The sequence below is a fragment of the Varanus komodoensis genome, unplaced genomic scaffold, assembly GCF_004798865.1.
Source record: "Varanus komodoensis strain SLA01 unplaced genomic scaffold, ASM479886v1 scaffold7_1, whole genome shotgun sequence".
Classification (NCBI taxonomy): Eukaryota; Metazoa; Chordata; class Lepidosauria; order Squamata; family Varanidae; genus Varanus; species Varanus komodoensis.
The window spans coordinates 4217782-4239742 of record NW_025336479.1 but is presented as its reverse complement, the minus strand read 5'-3'; the positions used below and the strand labels follow the sequence as shown (position 1 = coordinate 4239742).

Genomic DNA, 21961 nt, shown 5'->3' with positions numbered 1-21961 from the left:
TGAGTCCCAGTCCCATGCTCTTAACCACTACACCACACTGGCTCTCAGCAAGCCATTATGGCTTATTTTATTAATTATATTTTTATATAATTTTTAGATACCGGCCAATCCTAAAGTCTCTGGAGGGCTAGCAAAAAACAGAAAACAGAGCAACCACACACAACACACTGCGTGTGGATTATATGTTGGATTGTGCAGAATAGCCAAAAATGTGGCTTCTTAAACTTTGTCACTGTTGCTTTCTTAGTAACACTGTATAGTAGAAGTAGGATAGGCTTCAGGCTTGTAGAATGTACTTTGTGTCTGGAATCCTGTGAGCATAAATCAATTCCTGGCTACGCCAAACTTTCTTTATTTTAGTAATCTAATTAAGGATGTGAGAAGAGAGTCATTGACCACCTAGGGGTTGAATATGGGCTGTTGTTGAATAATGGGTTGTCATTTTATACAGCCCCTGCACTATGGTTTATCTTTGGGTTATCAGCCATAGGTCACAACTCAATAGCAAACTATAGGTTCTCTTTCTGAATTGTTCAGTGTTACCAACACAGAGTGAAACCATAGTGTAGGGTGACACAGTGACGCACAATTCAACAACAGTTCTTTAACAAGCAATACTTAACTATGATTTGTCATTACATTCAAATTAGGCTATTTTGTTAGAGCCAATGTTAAACAGTTGGGAGTCAGAAATCCCTGGAGTTCTACTGGAAATCACTCCGTGATCTTTCATAGGATCCCAGTTTACCTTCTACCTGCCCCTGCTGCTCAGTGCTCCCTCTCCTACTTAGGTGAGCTCTCCCGCTACTTATTTCTTTGAGGAATGCACTGAAAGTACTATTCAATTTCTTTAACGGAAGGTGACTGTGTACCTTTTCAGGTTTAATATCAGATTTTTGCCCAATGTTTAACATTCAAATGGGACCTCAGTTTGTGAAAAATGTGGGAATCATTTTGTCCCCCACACTCTAGTTACATTTAGAGCTTAAAAGCTTTAGTTGAGATTCCCTTGTGGCATAATAGGAGTAGTAGATTCAATAAGTTGGCTCTCACAAATCCTCCAATGATCCTGGTAGAGACTACATCCTTGCTTTTTCCCACGTTTCCTCTGTTTTGTTTGATGAATTGAATTAAGCAAAATACTATGCCTACCTTCTTTCATATTTTGAAGGAAAAGCAGCTCTGACTTCAGTGATTTGCAGAGAGGGCTTGCTGGTTTGTGTCAGGCCAAAAGGTCATTCATGAAAATCAATCGCACAGAATAGCACTATGCTGGCTAGAATATAAATTTAGTCCAACTACTGAACAATAGTTGAGGTAGTTGTGATCAAGCTTCCTGCTGCTTTATGGTTATTTATCCGTCCACAGTGTATACTTCACTGTGCAATAAAAGACTTTTTCTGCCTTAATGTGCTTTGCTTAGTGCACTTTATTAAGCCACACCAGCTGTGATATGCCCAAAGAGTTGAAATTTTAGAAATCACAATAGTTTTGGAAAATCCATTTTATTTTGGCAAGGGGTTGGGTTTGGGATCTTGAACTAACCAGTAATCTGTCTTCTAGTAGGATTACTGCCAATATACAAAGAGCAGCTTCTGATAACTACATCCCTCCAATGGTGATACTGGAAAACAAAAGAGGTTGCAATGCACAGGTCTTGGAGAGATTATTTTAGGCACACTGTGATTTTTCAGCTGCATATACTCATAAGGACTTGTTGTATCGACTGTGGGCTCTTGCTAGTCATCTATGGAATGAGAAAAATCAGTGAAGACCTTGTGAGAATTCAGTTCCACATGTGAGGCCACACTTCCTATAATAACAGGCATATTTTAAAGCTTGTATGTTCATTCCTAGGGCATCTTTCAACTTACTGTTTTGTAAATACATATAAACAGTGCTTTTTTTGTTTAAAAAAAAAAAGTGCCGGAACTCCCGTCCCCGCTGGCAGTAAGCACACACACCAATCCCAAGCAGCAGCGAGCAGCCAGCTATCTCTCACTATCAGATAGCAGAGAGCAGACACAATAGCAGCCTGCAGGCACTATGTTAATGATGTTTGCTGCTGATCTGTTACTCCGTTCAAAGTTCAAAACCACTTCCTAAAATCCATTGAAAAAAAGGCGCAGTTCTGGTGCGTTCTATGACAAAAAAAGCCCTGCATATAAATGCCTCAGTACAGACACACACACACACACACATGCACTGACTTTTTCCATGTTGTTTTTCCTGCTCTAAGCTAGGGTAGCTAAAGAAACCAAAAGGCTTTGGCCTGTGGTTTGTTTACCATGATGTGTGAACCCAGATCTCTGGCTTGCATTTCCCCCACCAAGCACCTCCCCCCTCCAAAAAAACCCAACCAAATAAAACTTTGTTATGGTTTGTTGTTGGTTTATTTTTCTTGCTTTTGTAGGAACAGACAAACCAGAAGTCTGGTTTTTCCATGTTTTTTCATTCTAAAGGGATCAGGGGTGATTGGGCAGTCTTTAACATACTGCTTGTACATGAAAATCCAAGGTTGCAACTCTTGTGTTGAGCAGCTGTCTTTTTCTTTACAATACACTGATGTAATGAGCAGAGAAGGATCATGTTTTTTAAAGGGAAATGTTTCTTTACATATGGCTATGTTTGATGGGGAAGTAAAGAAGAAAGGCAGGGATGCAAACAATTGGAGTGGAGTATTCGAAGAGGTTTGGCTAGCTGGCTAGAACCCTGAGCAGGAGCAATCCATCCTGCAGCATTTTGTTTTGTGTCCTATTTGGAATTTAGATAAATCCAAAATATTTTTGTGGTGCCCTAAAAGCCAAATGTGTTCACTTTATGAAAATAATTATTCTTCTGTCCCTTGAAATGAGCACTGTGTTTCCCTCCTGTTGAAGCAACAGCAGAATGAGTAGGATCAAGATAGGTGTAACAGTCGTGTGTGCTCCCTCTGCTGTTTGCAAGGGATCCTTGTTTTAGATTGTTCAGAACAAGTGGCTCTGATAGGGAGGTTTTCCTTTGCTTTGCCCAGATGTTATGTATCTCTTCCGGTTCTTTTGCTCATTCTGAGATGGGGCAGCCACAATTTGATATAGTATTCCAAGTACTTCCTAATAATTCTTGACATAGGGTCTGCTGAACAAATGGCTTTTGACTCTTGTCAGTAATGACTCCCAATTCTTTTGTTATGGAATGTTAACATGTAACGAGAAAGCCAGAATGTTGTAAGGATACATTTATTAACACTGTGTGTTATTTCCATTTTTTAAATTGCTGCTAATTTTCTGTACTTGTTAAAATTGTGTGCTCTAGACTTAACTGGCTTCTGGATGACCCCCAGCAAAAATTGTCACTTTTGTCAAAAGATGTTCTTGATATTTTACTTACTTGTTCATCTAAACTAGAGTGGGTGTAGGGATTTTTTGTGTTAGTTCTAGTACAAAACAGTAATGCTTTTGAAGATCACCCTCAGTTTTAGAAATATTGAGTCATAAGCTAAGGTTGACTAAAATGTGTATAGTGATATTATATGATGAACAGATTTAGTGAAACCAACTTGCCCTCTTTTCCACTTGTCATACCTTGCTATAAGCAATGCTGTAACAAATGCAGACTATTCCAGTTAGTTACGTTCCTGCTTAGTGCAAAGCATGCATGTGTCTAAAATCAACTGTACAGAATTTTGAATGAATGAAGTAATAGCATAATATTATTAGTGGTTTTAATAAAACATTTAATTTATTTTAACATTGATGTAATAGAATCTGATTTACTGGGAGTGGCATTTAATTAATTTAATTCAATTTAGAGAGTTAACTCTATTACATATTAGTACAGAAAATTACCTCTGAACAGTCATTTCTCATTGGTGACATGCAATAAGTTAATTTAGCTCTGAGTTCGTTTGGGTGCATTGTGAGTTGTGCAGAGTTGCCATGGTGATGGGTGCTCAAGCAAGAGCTGTCAACTAAAACAACAAATAGAATAAGCCAGCACTGCACACTGGCACTGTTGTTGTTAGTCAGTAAACACAGACATATGGAATCTGTTTGCTCTATGCCTCTTCTGGTCTCTTTGGTGTTTTTAGAGGAAGCCGCTTGTTTATATGTTTATAATTGCTGAAATTGCCCAGAAGATTTAGCAAATATACCTTTGAAGGCTTGCTGGCCATGTAAAAGACTGGATACATTGACAGAAGGTTCCATTGTTATGTGTGCAACAAATTGAAAGGAGTGTGGCTTGTTTTCATCAGACAGTGATTGAAGAACTAAATCTGCCCAGCTTGTGTTTGTGTATGTGAGCGTGGGGGAGGGAGGTTGTTGTTTTTTGGTACAGCAGTTGAGAAATCTAAAAACTGCTGGATCTGCATTCCTAGTGTTCCTGAATAATTTAAATGCTCCTTCCCATATATGTCATTAATGTATGATGGCCCTGCAGACATAAAATTCTGTTAGGCTTCCGCTGAATTAATGACAAGCACTCCTGGTACTGTATCATTCCAAGTTTTCTCTTTTAGGCAGAGAATGTCTCTGCTTTTAAAAGTGCTTTAGCCAGCAGAGAATGTGGGCAGTGGTAATCAGCAGAGATTCTTTATGAACTCAATCCATGGTCTATCAGGTATGTATTAAGGGCTTTAACAGAACTTACTGTGGATCTCTCTATCTAAAATAAAGATATTTTGGAAGGATTTTATTTAAAAAGGCAAAAAAAAAGAACCCTAAAGACCTATCTGCACCAAATTCCATAATTTGATTGGAATGGTCAGAGAGGTAGATTACAACAGCAGCTTTGATGTAGCTGCAGTATTGCACTGAGCCCTCCCTTTCTTATGTTTTCAGTTTTAGAGGAGAATGTTGTATGAAATCTATTTTCTAGATGAGCTTCAAGCTATATTTAGGATAATTAGTGTTGGCTTCCATGCCTGTCTCAAAAATCTGATCCCTCCCCCCAAGTGTATCCAACTGATTGTACTTGGTAAAATATCCAGGCTATGTTACACGTGCCCAAATTTATCATAAAAGTTGACCTATATTCTTAGAGGCATCATATGCCCAGGGAACTGAATGCCTGTTCCTGGCCTTTTCTCTGCTTTAGGTTTGCCCTGACATCTCTCAAGAATGTTTTAACGTAGAACCACTGCTAAAACAAGCACCTATATGACAGTTTCCCCAGCTTTGGCAGCAGCAGGTTCAAAATGGTGATGTGCTAAGTGACCAACTATCAGTTAGAATTTACACATTCAGAAGTGGATCAAGCTGCTGCCATGTTCTTCAGTTTTTTGTCCCATGACTGGTGAAGGACCAAATATATATGCAAGTGCTTTGGAATCCAACAAAAATTGAATTGCTGTGCTTGCAATGGTATCAGAAAGTTAAATCCAGTGCTACACAGCAGGTGTTTCCCTTCTCCTCCCACATGCAAGCCTGCTTGCCACACAAAGATGCTGAAAATGATCCCCTAGAACACCCTCCAGAACATATTTGGGGAGGCTGTTTAAGGGTAGGGGATTCAGTTCATCAGCAGTTCATTCTGCTGGTCAAGGGACTTGATTTGATGCCACACAGAAATAGCTTTTATAATTTCTTTATAGTATAGGAAGGTATGTGTTTCTATGGTCTTTAAATTTGCCTTGAGGCAGAGGCATTTGACTTTGTTTGGTGCAAAGGAGTGTTCGCACATTTAGGTTTAACAGGGATGGCATACTTCCAACTCCTTTAAGAAAGAGTGCAGGATTCAGCATCCCGAGAACTTCCAAGTTTCACATTACCTCTTTTTTTTTTTTTTTTTTTTTTGGTAAATTACATTGCTGGGTCTTTTGGTTTTGGAGGAAGGCTCATAATTGTGTGAGTACATTTTGGAGGAGGGAAAGAGTTTCATTGTTCTGTATAACTCTCTACCTTTTCCTCATAGCAACTGCATCCATGCATCTATCCACCACAGATTCTTTGTTAATTTCTGTTAGTAGAATCTGAACTTGAAATATCCAGGAAATCAGCTGTTTCACAATCCTGCGTCAAAGTTCTCCTCTTTTCCAGGTGCTATTATATAAATTTACTGTTACTGTGAATTAAAAGCATTAAAAACCCCAACCCTGCAATTTTGAAAATCAAAAATGTGTATCAAAAATACATGAAAGTCTATAGCTGGGATAAAAGAAGGAAAATGTGAAATTAAATAGAACAAATTCCAATTTTGACAAACCCTTTGACTTTTAATGCTATATACACACTTGGCTCCATTGCAGAATGTGTCCCTTTGTGTTAAGGGTCCAGACTGAATCATGTATAAGACTCCTAGATGATGTGCAGCTGTACTGACTAGTATGTCCAAGTTGCTTCAAGGATGGCACCGAGAATGCAAAGACTTATTACATAGATGAACTTAGTACAGTAGAATGTTGTAGAATAATGCAGAACGCTGACTATGACAATGAACGTAGCTGTGCTTAGGTGTCTTCTGGCCCTGTTCTAGTAGCACAGAGTGCAGAGCTATAAGTGAAAGCTGATACAGCTCAAGTGAGAGAGTAGAAGACGAGAATGAGTTTGTGCTTGTACTGGGGCTAATTACAATTTAAAACATTTCAGTTACAGTTCATGGCCACATATAGGAAAATTACTCCAGACATTAAGTGTCTAACACGTCTGATCCGAAATGTGCTCTGTGTGATAGGGTTGTTCTTTGCATTACAGATCAAAATGCTTATAGTTTGCTGGAGCTTTTTAAACCAGCATATAGACAGAATGTACAGTATGGGAGTAGTGCATTTTGTTGTTTATTTTGATCATGTTCACTTGTAATACACCTGTATAGTGAAGGAGATTGGGGATGCAGACAGCTTTCTAATTATGTGAGTTGGACGCATAGCAAACACATTTTGGGTCAAGATAATGAGTTGGCTTGCACTTGCAATCCCTTTGGCCTTTTGGAGTTCTTCAGTCTATTCCAGTTTGTATTTCCAGTCTGGGTGCAGTGTTGAAACATAACTTATGGCCCTTTCTGGCAATTTCTAAAGATTGGCAAGGGATATTATGCCCTATTCTTCCTACTAGATCTTTTAGAAGCTTCTGATACTATGAGTACAAGTAGGTGTTGAATTGACTGCAGATATTGGCAGCCATGGATATGGCTTATTCGTTCCCCTACTTTCTAGCACTGTTCAGCTGATTCCCCTCCCAGTGCCGCCTGGGAGTACTGGAGGGAAATCTGAGCATCATCTGGGTGGTGCCTCAGTGTTGTGAGCTGTGCCACTCAGCTGATTCCCCTGCTCTCTTCCTGCACACTGCCTGGGAGGGATGAGAATCAGCTGAGTAGCAGTGTCTGGCTGGGAGTTGTGCCTCTCAGCCAATTTTCCCAGTGCCCCCATTCTTGTTTCCAGAGAGGTGTCCCCAAGATAACAGGTTAAGATTGCCTCTGTGGCATGTGGGAACAAGTTCAGAGGGTAAGCATCTCCTTTTTGCTGCTCATAAGAAAGGTGCTTGGGGGGCTGCTGGGTAGAAGACCCTTATCTGGCAAGCAGGAGTAAGAAAGGAGTAAAATGCCACCTTCCCCTCATTGTTACTGGCTGCAAGAAAGGCTTTCAGGTGGGCCTGGCTTGGCTATGCCTTTCTGGCAAGTGGAAGCAAGAAATGGGGATGAGTGGAAGTATCAACTGAATAGTGCTGTCCCCAGCTGGGCACCCACTGCCCAGTCGATTCTCCTCCCCACAGTGATTGTGTGTATTTCCAACCAGGTACCACTGCTCAGCTGATTCTCCTCCCTTGTGCATGCAAGGTGTGCTGGGGGTCAGCCAAGGAATCATCTTAGCAAGAGTCTTCCTTTCTATAACATCTGCCAGATGATCTCCCCCTTTTGCCTGAGTGTGAATCAGGTACCCACACCCCCTGCCCCAACAGTCCTCTCTGATCAGCATATGAGCCCTATTTGTGTAACGGAGACTGCTTCATAGTCATTGCAAACTGAATTCTGCTAGCAATCATGACTGTCAAAGAGGGGATCCTCTTTCCTCCCTATGGGGGACTCAAATAATACCACCTGGAAGAATGAGAGGGAAAGAGATGGTGGGAGGGAGGAAAGTTACTACCACGATCCTGACCATCTGTCAGATACATTGGTGTAAAAAAACATGAACTGTGGTAACCACTGAGAATTCCTTGTGCTGTGTGAACCCAGTCAGTACTGATGAGTAAGCCCACTCTCTTTTTCATTATTAGATTTTCACCAGATTTTTCTTTATCTGTACATAGTCTGGCTACACTAAAGGACTAGCTATAGGCGAGCAAACTCGAGAGTAGATTCTAGAGACTGTAACCAAGGTAAAGTATAGTCATGCATTCTAGAGCAAGAGGAAACTGAAGAATTTGGTCCTTTGGTATAGCATAGAGTGGTGCATGTTGAATTCATCTTCTGCACTCTCTAGGACATGTGACATGAAAGAAAGGTTGAAGTGCTTGTAGGAAACATGTAGCTGTTAGACTTGGTTGTGCCATCTAAGTTACACTATTTAAAAACAAACACACAGCTTACTTTTCATTACCATTTCCCTTTAATCCATGTGTCACTAATATTTGTAATGGAAAAAGTATCTGGGTACAGGAATAGTTGATCTTTTTTCCAAATGGTCTTCCATGTGGCAACTATGTGTTAGAGATGATTTTCAAAGAAAAAACAACCCAAAATACTGTCCTCATTTTTTTAAAATGTAAGAATAACAATTGGGCCTGGAGAATCATAATTTTGCCTTTCAATGAAAATAATATTTCTTGCCCTTTTCATCTTTATCTTTGCTCTGGGCAACTTAAACTGGAATTTTGCATTCTTTTTATTAGAGGTGATAGGGTGAGGTGCTCTAAAATTAAACTTATTTTTCTATATCATACCACTGATTCTGCATTAATCTACCTCTAGTCCCACAGGATAGCAAGAGTAAGGGGCTTGTTTGCTATCTGATATCTGAAGTATATTGTTAGCAATTTGGAGGAAGGGGATTTTTTTAAAGACAGCAACTCAACTGGCCTAAGCACTGTTTACCATCCATTGAGTCAGTGTTGGTCACTTAATTTGTATATGGATTTTCTGTATATGCTATACTCGGAGCACTTCACAACAAAAATGAAAAAAAGCAAACAAAATATAAAAACCTATTCATTATTGGTAGCATCTCTTTATAAAGGAAAGGTCAAATTAGTTTCATATCAGATTAGTAATTTTAAAAAACTCCAAGTATCAAACCAACAAACATTCAAATCATGATTCTTTGCTAAAAGGAAGCATGTAAGAAACCTTCTGATGTAGGAGGTGTTTACTCCTACATGAGGCCCTTTCAAAGGGTTGTAAAGCTATGCAGGGTCAGCCCCAGTATCACAGGGGTAACCTGCAATCAGGTAACCTCCCTTGTGAACTGTGGGAATGTTGTGAACATCATATATCTTGACTTCAGCAAAGCTTTTGACAAAGTGCCCTTGATATTTTGATCAGGAAACTAGATAAAAGAAGGCTGGGAGGAACAACTATGAGGTGGATCCCCAGTTGGCTACAGAACTGGACACAGAGAGAGCTCAATGGCACTTTCTCATACTAGGGAGAAGTTACAAGCAGGGTACCACAGGGTTCAGTCCTGGGACCAGTGCTCTTTAACATTTCTGTGAATGACTTTGAGGAGGAGGTGCAGGAAATGCTTATCAGATTTGCTGATGACACAAAATTAGGTGGGATAGTTAATACCCTGGAAGACACAACATAATTCAAAATGAACTTAATAGCCTGGAGCTCTGGCGCAACAGAATGAAATTCAGTAGAGACAAATATCAAGTTTTATACTCATAAGGAGTAAGGGAGCAAATTCTCAAAAAATAGAAGATACTTGGCTCAACAATACTACAAGTGAGAAGGATCTTGGAATTGTTGTAGATCACAGATTGAGCATGGGCCAACAATATGATGCGGCTGCAAATGTTATATTGGCCACCTAGTGGGTGTGATGCCAAACTAAATGCATAAATAACTATTGGTCTACATTAATGGAAATAAAGCTTATACTTTTCAATAGAGATGCAGAGGAATGGAAAAAGTTCAAAGGAGAGACTGGAAACAAAGCCCTGGGAGGAGAGCTTGAAAGAAGTGGGTATGTTTAAGCCTTGCAAACAGATGACTGAGAGGAGATATAATAGCACTTTCAAATGCTTGGAAGGCTGTCACACAGAGGAGGTCCAAGAAGTCTTCTGAATCATCTCAGGGTGCAGGACAAAGCGTAACAGCCTTAAGTTACAGGAAACCAGATAGCAGCTAGACATCAGGAAAAACTTCCTGACTGTTCCAGCAGTGCAGCAGTAGAACCAATTACCTAGGGAGATAGTGGGCTGGAGACATTCAAGAGTCAGTTGGACAGCTATCTGTCAGGAATGCTTTAGACTGGAGTCCTGCATTGAGGGGTTGGACTTAATAGCCTTATAGGCCCCTTGCAGCTCTGCTATTTTATGATTCTAAGAAGGAGCACCTTTTGATTTCGATGATACATGACAAAATCTCTCTTCTCCAACATGTTGGTCAAAATAACTGAAGGTTGAGGAATATGATGAAGTCATTAACCCCTGAACAACTCGTAAGTCAAAAATAGTATTGCAGTCTGTATATCTAAGCCCTCCAATTTGCAAACTGCAATAGCTATCTTCATGCTTTCAACCAGAAGCCAAGTGACCACTGGGGTTTACATACAATAGGGATGGGAGCAACTCTTGTCATGCTGAAAGCTGACTGGGGTTGGATGGGGTGGGAATGTGTTTTGTGCACGTTTATTCTAGAGTAGTGATAAGCAAGCCTGAGGGTTCACTCTGGTCCTTAGCCTAGTCCTTAATTCCAAAGGTCAGCCCTTTATTAAACTCATGAGCTGATTTCCTCTGATTGAGTTCAGGCACAGGCAAAGAGAACTCTTTATATTTTATCCCTCATCTGTTCACTTTGAGACATAATCAAAGGGTTCTTTTATTCTGCTCATAGTGTGTGCTTCATAGAGGTTTTGTAGGAGTTCTCTTAGTGACCTCAGCTGCTAAGTTTTGTGTGTTTGTGTCAAAACCTAGGCAAATGAAATAGCACAGAATTGCACAAAGGGGAGGCCTCTGCTAAAGTCACTCCTGAAGGGGCGGGGGAGCTAAGTTAACCTTTGGCTCACATAAGAGTGGTTTAGTTAATTGGTATAAACAATATTGCTTGGCTCTTTAGCCTATTTTCATTTCAAGGCGTGACTGTTTTGAAAATTAGTTTACTGATCACTGATTTAGAGTCGAACAACATTTTGGCTTGAGTCAACTAGTAAACAAGGATGTATTGCTTTCTATTACATTTGTGCATCTCCTTGTCAAACTGCCATATTAGTTAAGAATACTCAGCATTTTCTTTCTGGCTGGGACCTGGTATCTTTTACTTGACTTTCTTTTACTGCTATGATGCACATTATGAGGCATTGCACACTGGTCAGATACAACTAGTGGGGTGGGTTGTTAGGAACATATAATTCCAGAGTGTTAGATTGAGATACAGGGGATCTGTATCTAGTCCTCACCCAACCATGAAACTCACTGGATGACTTCGGGCCAGGCATTGACTCTCACCCTAGTTTACCTCATAGGTTGTTGTGAGGACAAATTGGGGAAAAGAAAGATTATATAAGCCACCTTGCAGGAAAAAATGGTGGGATAAAAAGTATAATAAGTAAAGGACTGCTTCTCTGGAATGGTCATTGGTTTTCTGTAGCCTTCTTGGCACAATTCACATTGAGAGAAAGGTTTCTCAGTGATTTTCTTGAAGCAGAATCTGATCCTGTATACCAGCATTCTGAAGGCTGTGTCAAGGATTGGCACCTCTTTCTATAAGGACAGATATTAATGAGGGGACAAGAAATCTGCTATCATGAAAGCTAAAACAAGTTAACAAAGAAGGGAACGGTTAAGTTTTGTTCCTAGATAGCTTCCCTGGATCTATACATTCTGTGAAGATTCCATATAGATAGTGAGGTAGAAGCATCTCTAGGGAATTTTAAGAAGCCCATTTTTAAGAGAAGCTGTTAGCATAGAAAATTATATGTAAAAGCAGAATGTTTAAGGCTCTCAAAATTAAAGTGCAACACATTAAATTCTATTCTTAATGTACTCATATTTATATGCTTGAGGGAGGATGAGCGGTAGATTCAAGTGAAAATGTATAATTTGTAGAGTGATAGGAAATGCTCAGTCTGAAAAATGTGATTTGTGAGTCTCTCATTGTAGAGCCTATAAGTTACCATGGCTTCCCCATAAAACGTTGGTATCCCACTGATGGTTTTAAATTCTTTCTGGATGACATATTTTCAAGCAGCTTCCCTGGCACCAAAATTAGGGATTAATTTGTCTGAATCAAAAGCTGCTGAATAGATGGCAAATAAATTTCACTGTTTTATAATAGCCATTTAGGATGGGTAGTTATCTACCAACTTCATTTGATGATCATATGTCTTGGTGTGCGCTTCCAGAATAAATTATGTTTCACACCTTGAGGCCCATTAAAAGGTATTCAGATGAGAACAGGCTAATCTGGTGCATTGTCCCTCTGATTTAAGACCCAAAGACAGAATAGTCTGTATGTTGTATGTGTGTGTGGGATCAAACTAAAAAGACATCATTCTGTAAATAAACCCATATATAGCAAAGAGAGGATGCCTCTTAGATTAGTTATAGCTCATAACCAAGATGTATTTGCAGGGTTGTGCAATTTCAGCATAGAGTTACCAACCTGAAAAGATAATAACTGTGTTTAAATCAAAAATCACATTTTTCAGGTGTGATCATTTTGGTTATACTAAAATCTTCAGCACTGGTGCTCTTCTGCCAGCATATTTCTATTTCTTGCCTCTGTAGGTGTACTTTACTAATTGGATGCTTAGTGGGGGGCAATCACTACCCATCGCAGTGAATAAAAAGGTTGCATAACTCAGCTAATCCATTGGAAATGTTAGGTTACAGAGAACTTTTAAGTGAAAACCTTGTATGAAAATGCTTAAAAGTCCATTTCCTAATGCCAGTCCTCACAGATAGAAGAGCTGAATTGCGTGTGTGCATACACACACACACTTTTAATGTAACATCTTTTCTAAAGGCAACATTCAAAAGGCAGTATTCTTAAGCCTGCAACCATTGCTTAGAGCAGGGGTGAGCAACTTTGGACAGTCTGGGCCAATTCTTCCTAATCAGCAGTAGATCGCACTCCTTGTGCTGCAAAAAAGACAAGGGAGACAAGGTAATTATGTCCATTCTAAGTCTCCAATGTTGCTATTTAGCTTAAGAACCATTTTGGCCCTGGCTTTGAGTGACATATTGTAATAGAGTATAGTATGCTAGGAAGGCACAGCAGCAAAACTTAGATGGGAAGCAGATCTCCCCTACCACATCAAGCCAGGTATTTTCTCAAGGCAGCTGTTCCCAGCAGTTTAGATTTTGTGCCAAGGAGTGGAAAGGAAGGTGGCCGGGATGCTGATTGGAATCAGTGTAAGCCCGCAATCCCTCCCTGCCCCGTTCCTCCCCCCCCCCCAGCATACCCCCTTTTTCCCTCTCCAAGGTGTAGTTGTACTGCAGGAGATCAGGTGGGGACTCCAGGGAATCCTGTGCCCTTCTAGATGATGTTGGGAGGAGACAGGATTGTGCCCTAAACAAAATGTTATCACATTAGTAAGTAAAATAAGTGTCTTTTGAATCAGTGATACTGTCTTCACACAGTATGCTTGGGATGAAAGTGTAAAGCTTCATTGTGCAAATTGGAACAGGCTAATGACCTTTTGGTGGTACTATATGAGAGAAAGAGATGAGGGTTGTAATCAGTTGAAATTGTTAAAATACAGGGTTGGGCATGTTTTTACAGCCCTTGATCTTTTTTTAAAAGCAGTGCTTACACTGAAATGTGGTATGAATCAAATTATTTGCCATCAAATATAAATGTTCATTTTAAATATGATTTGGAATTTTCTGTGGGTAAGACACAGTTGAGACCTGCTTAGCACTTAATTGTTATGCCTTATGTAACCTTTGTGATACCTTCACTTTTACCAGCAGATGTCACTGTTGCCAAACTTGAGAGTTTAGTAGACAAAGGAAGTAATTTTCTGAATAAAAATTCACCATTTGAAAGTGGAATATGGGGTGGGGGGAGAATAAGCATTTCCATTATGAGAAACTGTTTTCCTAAAGGAAAACCCAACTGTTTTCTTGCCCTTAAAAATAGAACTTCTTAACAAGCAGAACACCTTATCCTTTCTGCTTTAGTTCCGGTGTTTCAGCTGACCAAGGGTAAGTTATTTTCTTTGAATCTAGCTTCAGTATGGGAATACTCCATGTGGATGCACTTCTTCTTGGTTTTATTTTTAAAAGGATTTTCCTGTTTCCGTTTCCTGTTGAACAACATCTTTCTCCACACTCTATGTGCACACAATTTTGGGGGGCAAGAAGGAAGTGGCTTCATTAAGGTTGGAGTGGGTGAAAGAGATGAGGGGGGGGGAAATGCCCATTTGATTGGCTGGATGAATAGCTCTGATTTATGAGATCCATCTGTTTCCTGTAATGAATTCATAAACCTATCAAACAATGACCCAAACCAATTACGGAAAGGTGGGGGGGGGAATACATTTGCATGCTATGTTTAATGCAGAAAGGCCCTTACATTGTATAATAAAAAATTCTTCTCACATACAGCACTTTGTAATGGAGCTGCTGTGTTAATGGAAGCTGTAAATAAATCCTGTCACAGCAGCAGCCAAGAATGCAATGCTGGGTTTAACTGTTCCTTTTCCAGAATGTTGCCTTGTATTGCACCTTTCCTTTCCCTTCTCAGTGAACAAGTGTATGATGGGTGGGTGAGAGGGGCTGCTAATTTGGAACAGAAGGAATCATAGTGCAGTGTTCAATGTTAGTTAGGAGACTGAAAGTCCAAAAATCAATGCTGTAGGGCTTAAGCAGTTTCTCTCACTTCTGTACGCATTCTTTCCTGTTGCAGAAATGTGCTTAAAAGCTTTTGTAGTAATTGAAATCTGGGTGACTGATCCCATTCGTTGCATTAATAAAATCCATATACAATTTCTTAATGCTTTTGTGTAGAGTTGGGATTCCTCTGAGATTGTAATCATTAAAAAGCATATGTAAGTAATTATTGGATTTGTTTCTCTAAAATTGGATTAAGAAGTTAGATGCCATTAAGTATGGAATGATTATAAGCAGCAAGCAATTTGTTTAGGATGTGGGAGCTTTTCCATTGTATTACAAATAGGTATCTATCACAAAAATCCAAGGCAATATTGTTTCATATCTTAAAATCCACATTTGCATTCTCTTTATATCTTAATCCGTTGTGGCTGTATTTATTTTTTAAAAGTCTTCAGGTCTTGAGTGTTATTTGGAAACTGAAATGGCATATTAAGTACTGTCACTTAAATATAAACAGTGTAATACTCAAGAAACAGACTGATTTGCTCATCATGACACTAGACTAGATTTCATTTTCTGTATCTCAAACAGCTGCTTAAATGACAACAGTCATGGCAATATATTATCATCAGGTGAAAGGGTAGACAGGCTGCCTCTTGTGTAACTGGCAAGGTCTTTTGGCAGATTGGCAGATTGGCCCTTGGGGCTGATTAAATGTATGGTGCACAGCATTTTAGTGTTCTAGTCAGCCACCACTGACCATAGCCTCTGCCATTTTGTATGCTTTCATCCCATGAAGTTTGTCCATTGTATCTGTGAGAGTGTGGCTTATATAGTCAGAAGAAAACGATAACTTCCAAAAAGTATCACTTAGATCAAGAAAAGTACTCTCAAACAATTGACAGCATACAAGTCAGTTGTTGGAATGGCTACAGTAAAGCAAGCATTAGCAAAGCTAATGCGTTCACTCAGAGCAGTAGGCATTTTCCCACAATGCTGTAGCAAATCTCCACAGCTGCTTAGCTTGATGTGAAGACTGTTATGAAATTGCATGTAAAGGATTTTATTTTAGTATGTGCTACAATATGATGCTTTGTTACTTTAAAATACCTTATGCAAATCATTGTAATACTTGCTATCCAAAGCAGCAGGGTAATTTGGAACCAAGCCATTTCTGATCTGTAAGGTTTTAATTTATCTTGGTGGTGTAGCTGAATTCCTCCCTTCCAAATTCCATAATCAGGTGAACTTTATTTTTGGCAGGAAGACTTTTTATTATTATTATTAAATGGCTCCCTGTGTCTTAATGACTTTGAAAGACGGCTGTGTTTTTGTATTATCAGAGTTCATTCAGAACTCTCCTGTAGGTTACTGGAAAATATTAGTTCCCATAAATAATTTTTAAGGATGTTAATTCTTAGTAGGCTGATTACCTCCTATTCCTAACCAGTGCTTTCAACTGATTAGATTTTTAAAATTATTTTATGGCTTTTAACTGATTGATTATATTTAAATACATTTACATTTTTAAAATCCTAATTATTATGCCTTTCTAAGGCACCTAAGAAATTGTACATTTTTGTTGTAAGGCTGAAATGTAGGTTTTATTTGTAATATAACATTGTTAACAAGGATATTTTTTCTTTAAAAAAATAAATATATCCTGGTAGAATAGTTTACTAGAAGCAAAGTGGCACCAAAAACAAATTAGTTCAACTACCATCAATATTTAAGACAGGGGTCCTCAAACTAGGGGGCCAGTTGAAAGGTGCTGGTGCTGGGTACGGGCCGGAAAGGTGCTGGCGGAGCGTGTGGGCCAGCGCGGGGGTGCGGCGTGGGCAGGCACACATGGCGAGGGGAGGCGAGGCGGGGGCAGGCACATGCCATGATTCAGCGGTGGGCGTGCAATGCAGCGGCTTGCTCGCTTGGAGATCGTTTTCTCCTAGTGAGTCCAAAATGATCTCCTCACGAGCAAGCCACCACAGATGTGCCCACGGCGTGGTGAAAACCTCTGAGGCGGGCCAGATCCAGCCCCCGGGCCGTAGTTTGAGGACCCTTGATTTAAGAAGACATAGGTTTAAAGTATGTAAAAAATAATAAAAATAATGTTGACATTGAACTCAGTTATATGTCAGGTTGCTGTTCTTAGTGTTAGGGAGAGGAAGATATAGTAATTCCATTATCACGGATAAAAAATGTCATCTTTGGGTACTTTTTTGCATAGAGTTAGATGAAAAAGTAGGACTCTGATGTGTTTGCATGCCTGTATAATATTGAGTCTTTCAGGAGATTGAATAAAAACTATTCATTAGAGTGTCAGTGACACTGATGTTGAAACTAACTGTTATGCCAGTGAAATGCATAGGCAAAGAGTTTAGGAGCACTGTGGCCCTTATTTTATACTTTTGAGGATTAATTTTAAATAATGCAGACTTGTAACTTTAAATAATGTGACCCTATGCTGAGGAAACATCTTTGAAAAACTTTTTGAGTGCATTTAATCCAGGAGAGCAACATCAATTTGTGTACACATTTGGAGGGTTTTTTCTTTTTGCTTTCATTTGTTTGTTTTTAGTTGTCCACATGTGCACGTACAGGGTGATGTGACCCATCTGTGGCACAAAGCATCTCTCGAAATTCTGAAAAAACTCCTTCAGTTTCCTGTGGTCCCAAGCCATGTGGCTGAGCAATATTAAATAGTTACCTCAAAAGGTTTCTATTAGGGTTTAGTTGTCATTTGTCACAGGAAGTGTAGCTATTACTTCAGCCAGCATAGCTGGCAACTCATTGGGTTTCCTCAAAGATTAGAAGAGAGAAATATTTAAATTGAGGTTTAGGGTACAGATAAGCATGAATCTATTTTGCAGACTCTAAAAAGTAGAAAGGCTACAGAAAAACACCTTCATATTTGCTCCATAATGTATTGGATTGCTGGCTTTGCAGAATCTAATAGTGAGTAGACGTTTTATCTTTCCAAACAGCAGTACACCTATAAATGAGAGGGATGAAATTTGTTTCCTGAGGGACCTCAGTCAGTTTGACTCCTTCAGTATAGTGAAAGCTTTGTAAGACTAGCTGAAATAGCAGAGTCTACAATGAAGCTGCAACATATATTTAAACAAAATGAAATTATAATGGAATCATATTGATGTTGATAAAAGAGACAAATGTCTGCTACAGTGCCATTTCATCAAATAAGGTTGCAATCCTGTGGTCCCTGGGAGGACATCAAGGGCCATAGGATCTCCTTCTGTGAGGGTGAAGAGAGATATGCACAGTAGAAAAGGAGATCAATCTTGTAAACCTTTATAAGGTTTTGGAAATTTTTGTAGCCAATAACTGACATATAAATGCCTATTTCAGGGAGAAGAAAAGGATGCATTCTATGGGCATACCAAGAAAGCCTATAGAACCACAGGATCTAAAGCTTTCCTGTACCCCTGACATACCCCAGAGTAAGGGAAAAAGTAAGCCTGGAACTGTGTAATTCATTTCCTTCCTTCTGGAATCAATGGGCTGGAACTTGAAAAAGAAAGACAATTACCAGAATTATTTAAAAATTATCCTTCCCCTCCAGACACCCCAGTCTCTATCCTTCCTGCACAGAAAGGCAGTTCTTCCACCTAATTTTCTCCCTATTCTCTCATAGGATTGTTAAAAGCAGGTTAAGTTGCATTTGAAATTGCTACATACCTGTGCATTTCAAATATGATAGAGAAGATAAGGACATGTTGAAATTCACAAGAACTCAGGTTAGTTTATGGAAAGGTTATTTCATATAAGCCAGAGTCAGGGTCATGAAACTGGCTTGTTCAATAACTGAATTTAGACAAAATGGAGAATTTAGTTCATCGAAAACTGGAAGCAGATGCTTCTGGGGAACAAGAGGGTGAGGATATGTGTAAGTTCAAGGCTTGTGTAAACTCATTCACATAACACTAAACAAGAGTCTGCATTTTATTTCCAAACCAAACCTTTGAATCAGCTGCCTGTTTTTAAAATGGAGTATGGATAAAAGAAGTAAAATTGCATTTTGCCTACTTAGACGTTGAAATAATTTTAAAAATAGCACCTCTCATTTCCTGTTTTTTAAAAACTAAAATTGTTGCTTCTTTGAAGTGTCTTTTTACTTGAAGAGGAAACTTAAATTCTCATCATTGAGCCATAGAATTGTAAGGGGCCAATAAGGCCATCAGGTCCAACCTGCTGCTTAATGCATGATTCCAGGTTAAAGCATCTCCAACAGATGGCTGTCCATCTGCATCTTGAATGCCTCCAGTCTGGGGGAACCCACCACCTGTCTAGGTAATTGGTTCCATTGCTCAGTTGGAATCTGACTGCCAGTAACTTGATCCTATTATTCCATGTCCTGTGTTCTGGGATGATCAAGAAGAAATCCTGGCCTTCCTCTTTGTGACAACCTTTCAAGTACTTGAAGAGTTAAGTCATATTTCCCCTTAATATTCTCTTGTCAAGCTTAAATATGTCCAGTTATTTCAGTCTTCCTTCATAGAGCTTTATTTCCAGTCTGCTTATCTTTGTTTTGCCCTCCTCTGATCCCTTTCCAGTCTGTCTGTACCTTTCTTAAACTGTGGTTCCCAGAACTGAACATAGCACTCAAGAAGATGCCTAACCAGTGCTGAGTGGAGGGGAACTAGTACTTCACATGATTTGAAAGCAGTACCTCTATTAATGTAGCACAATTTAGCATTTTCCTTCTTAGCAGTGTTTGCCATTTTTACAATCCCTGTAGGAAAAGCTAGCCTTCCTTTTCATTGTGCTCTGATACTTACCTTTTCTAGGCTGCTGCTGTGCAAAATAAAATAATTGATCTCAGTTCTCCCTTGCTATATTAATTTCTTTGTTAAGAACACCATTTTTTATTTACTGTGTGTTTTTCTGATATTTTAATATATTTTTTCTTTAGAACTCTTAACCAATATCTGCAAAGACTTCCTTAGCTCTGTGCTTGAAATTGGTGAATTTCCTAGACAAAAAAATCAGCATTTGTTTGTTTATTTGTTTAACTAGTGCTCTGTACTCTCTAAGTTGTTCTGATAACTCACTGGAAGCTGCCAATTGCATTGTGTAGCTAGCACCCCCTCCCACTTATTCAATCATTCCATGCCAGAATCTGGTGCAAACTAAGTGAGTTTGGCCTCATTACTTCAGGCAAGATTAGCATGTGTGACATGTCTGATAGAAATCTGGAGGGCAGGTCTAAGACATACATTATGACTAGGATGTGTGCACATGGCTAATATAAATAAGTGAATAGGTTGGAATGAGGAAAACCAGACAACAAAGACCTAGCGTGATGACACAGAATTCACCTTTGAATAAGTTGTGCTGTAATTTTGGTTTCCTGTCCAGAAAGTCTGTACAGAGATCTAAGATTTATAATATTTTTGCTATAAACACTAGCCTTTTACTTTGGGTGAAATGGATATTTGCAGTATCTTCTGTTTCAAAGCCTAAAGAAGCACAGTCTCCTGCAAACAAATGGCTTTCACTGAAGAGAAGATTGTAAGATGAGAATTGTCCAAGGGAAAGTTTATTTTTCTTTGGAGTAACTACGGAATAAAGGTCTCCGAGCTTGTAATGGTAACACAGTGCTTTAATGCATTTACTACAGAACAAGTAGACATGTTCATTTTGTGAAGAATGGCTAACTTAATGAACTTACAGATGGAGGAGAAAATATTGAATCAGCAAAGACCTACACATAAGGTAACCTCAGAAGTTAATTAGAACATTTTTAAAAAGAAAAACTTACTCTGCAGCCCTTTGCATGTGTACCTACACATAAGCCCCAATGAAATCAGCTCAGTAGGACTTATTCCCAGGTATGTATGTACAGGATTGCAGCCTTCACTTGTGCACTGACTCTTTGACATGGCATAGGGCATTATGTTCATTGTTTACGTAGAGCTCCATCCACAGTTTTGGCATTCTACAAACAAAAAGAAAAAAGCTAGAATATATTGGAAAATTTGGTATTCCAAAGTGTAGATTCTCCCATCAGAATGTGCACTATTTTGAGCAAATGTTATTAATATAAATAAGTTTTGTGTAGTGTAATGTTGTGTTGCATACATGCAAACAGAAAGGCAACTCTCTGTGCCCAGTTGGCAAATGCAGACAGTGCAGTCCACACATGAAGTGAGCACAGAGCAGCTGGGAGAGGGGTACTTCATCTAGTATGGGCTCTTGGACCCACAAAGTGACTATATTATTATGGTTAACTGTACAAAATGAACTTGTTGGAAATTAGAAATGAAAAAGGTAAGGTAACAATAGGGCAAACTTGTGATATCAAATGTTACAAAAATCTTTTGGATTGTTATTTCTATGGATAACATTCCTATCTGTAAAAATTTAAATCTGTCCTAGACCCAAGTCGCTCTAGATAATTGTCAGATTCTGTTGATTTACTAGGGAAAACTACTTGGATTCTATACTGTGTACACTAAAACAAAATCAATTGACTTGGATTTTGTTTTTATTTTTATTTGAGGCTTTGCTTAACTCATGTTCAGTAGATTGAAAAAAAGACCTAATTTCCAATCGCTCAGATTAAGTACGAAGTAGACAATTATGTGAAAATGTCTTCAAGCACTGTATTTAAATTACACCAAATGTGTGTTTCCCCCCTGCAATGTAATGAAAGTGGTAAACTAGGTAATTTTCACCCCAGACTGCTTTTAGTAAACACCCACAATCTGATCTACTGAGAGCTTGAAAACTTTTCAGAAGCTAAACAGTTAGAGCAAAATTCTGCTGCTTGAGGAGGTTAATTTCATAGTTGTGGATAAAAATATGTTACAGTTTCTCGTCATTTATTCTATTTCATTTCTCTCTATATATTGACCTTAGTGGGTTACAGTGAAAAAAAATTCATACAAGCTTTTCTCTGTTTGATACTTCATTGTTCTTGGATAACATTACCGCGGTGGGAATCTGGCTCTGATTTCATTCCAATTAAAAATCCAGGAAATGTTTCTTCTTTCAAGCAGCTGCAGAGATTTAAACAAAGTCAGTGT

General features: G+C 39.0%; 1 protein-coding gene across 3 annotated transcripts in view; it reads left to right on the top strand.

Moving 5' to 3' along the window:
- Positions 1-21961, top strand: part of TNRC6C (trinucleotide repeat containing adaptor 6C) — a 96253-nt gene that overhangs the window by 1407 nt on the left and 72885 nt on the right. The gene's annotated exons all lie outside the window — the stretch shown is intronic.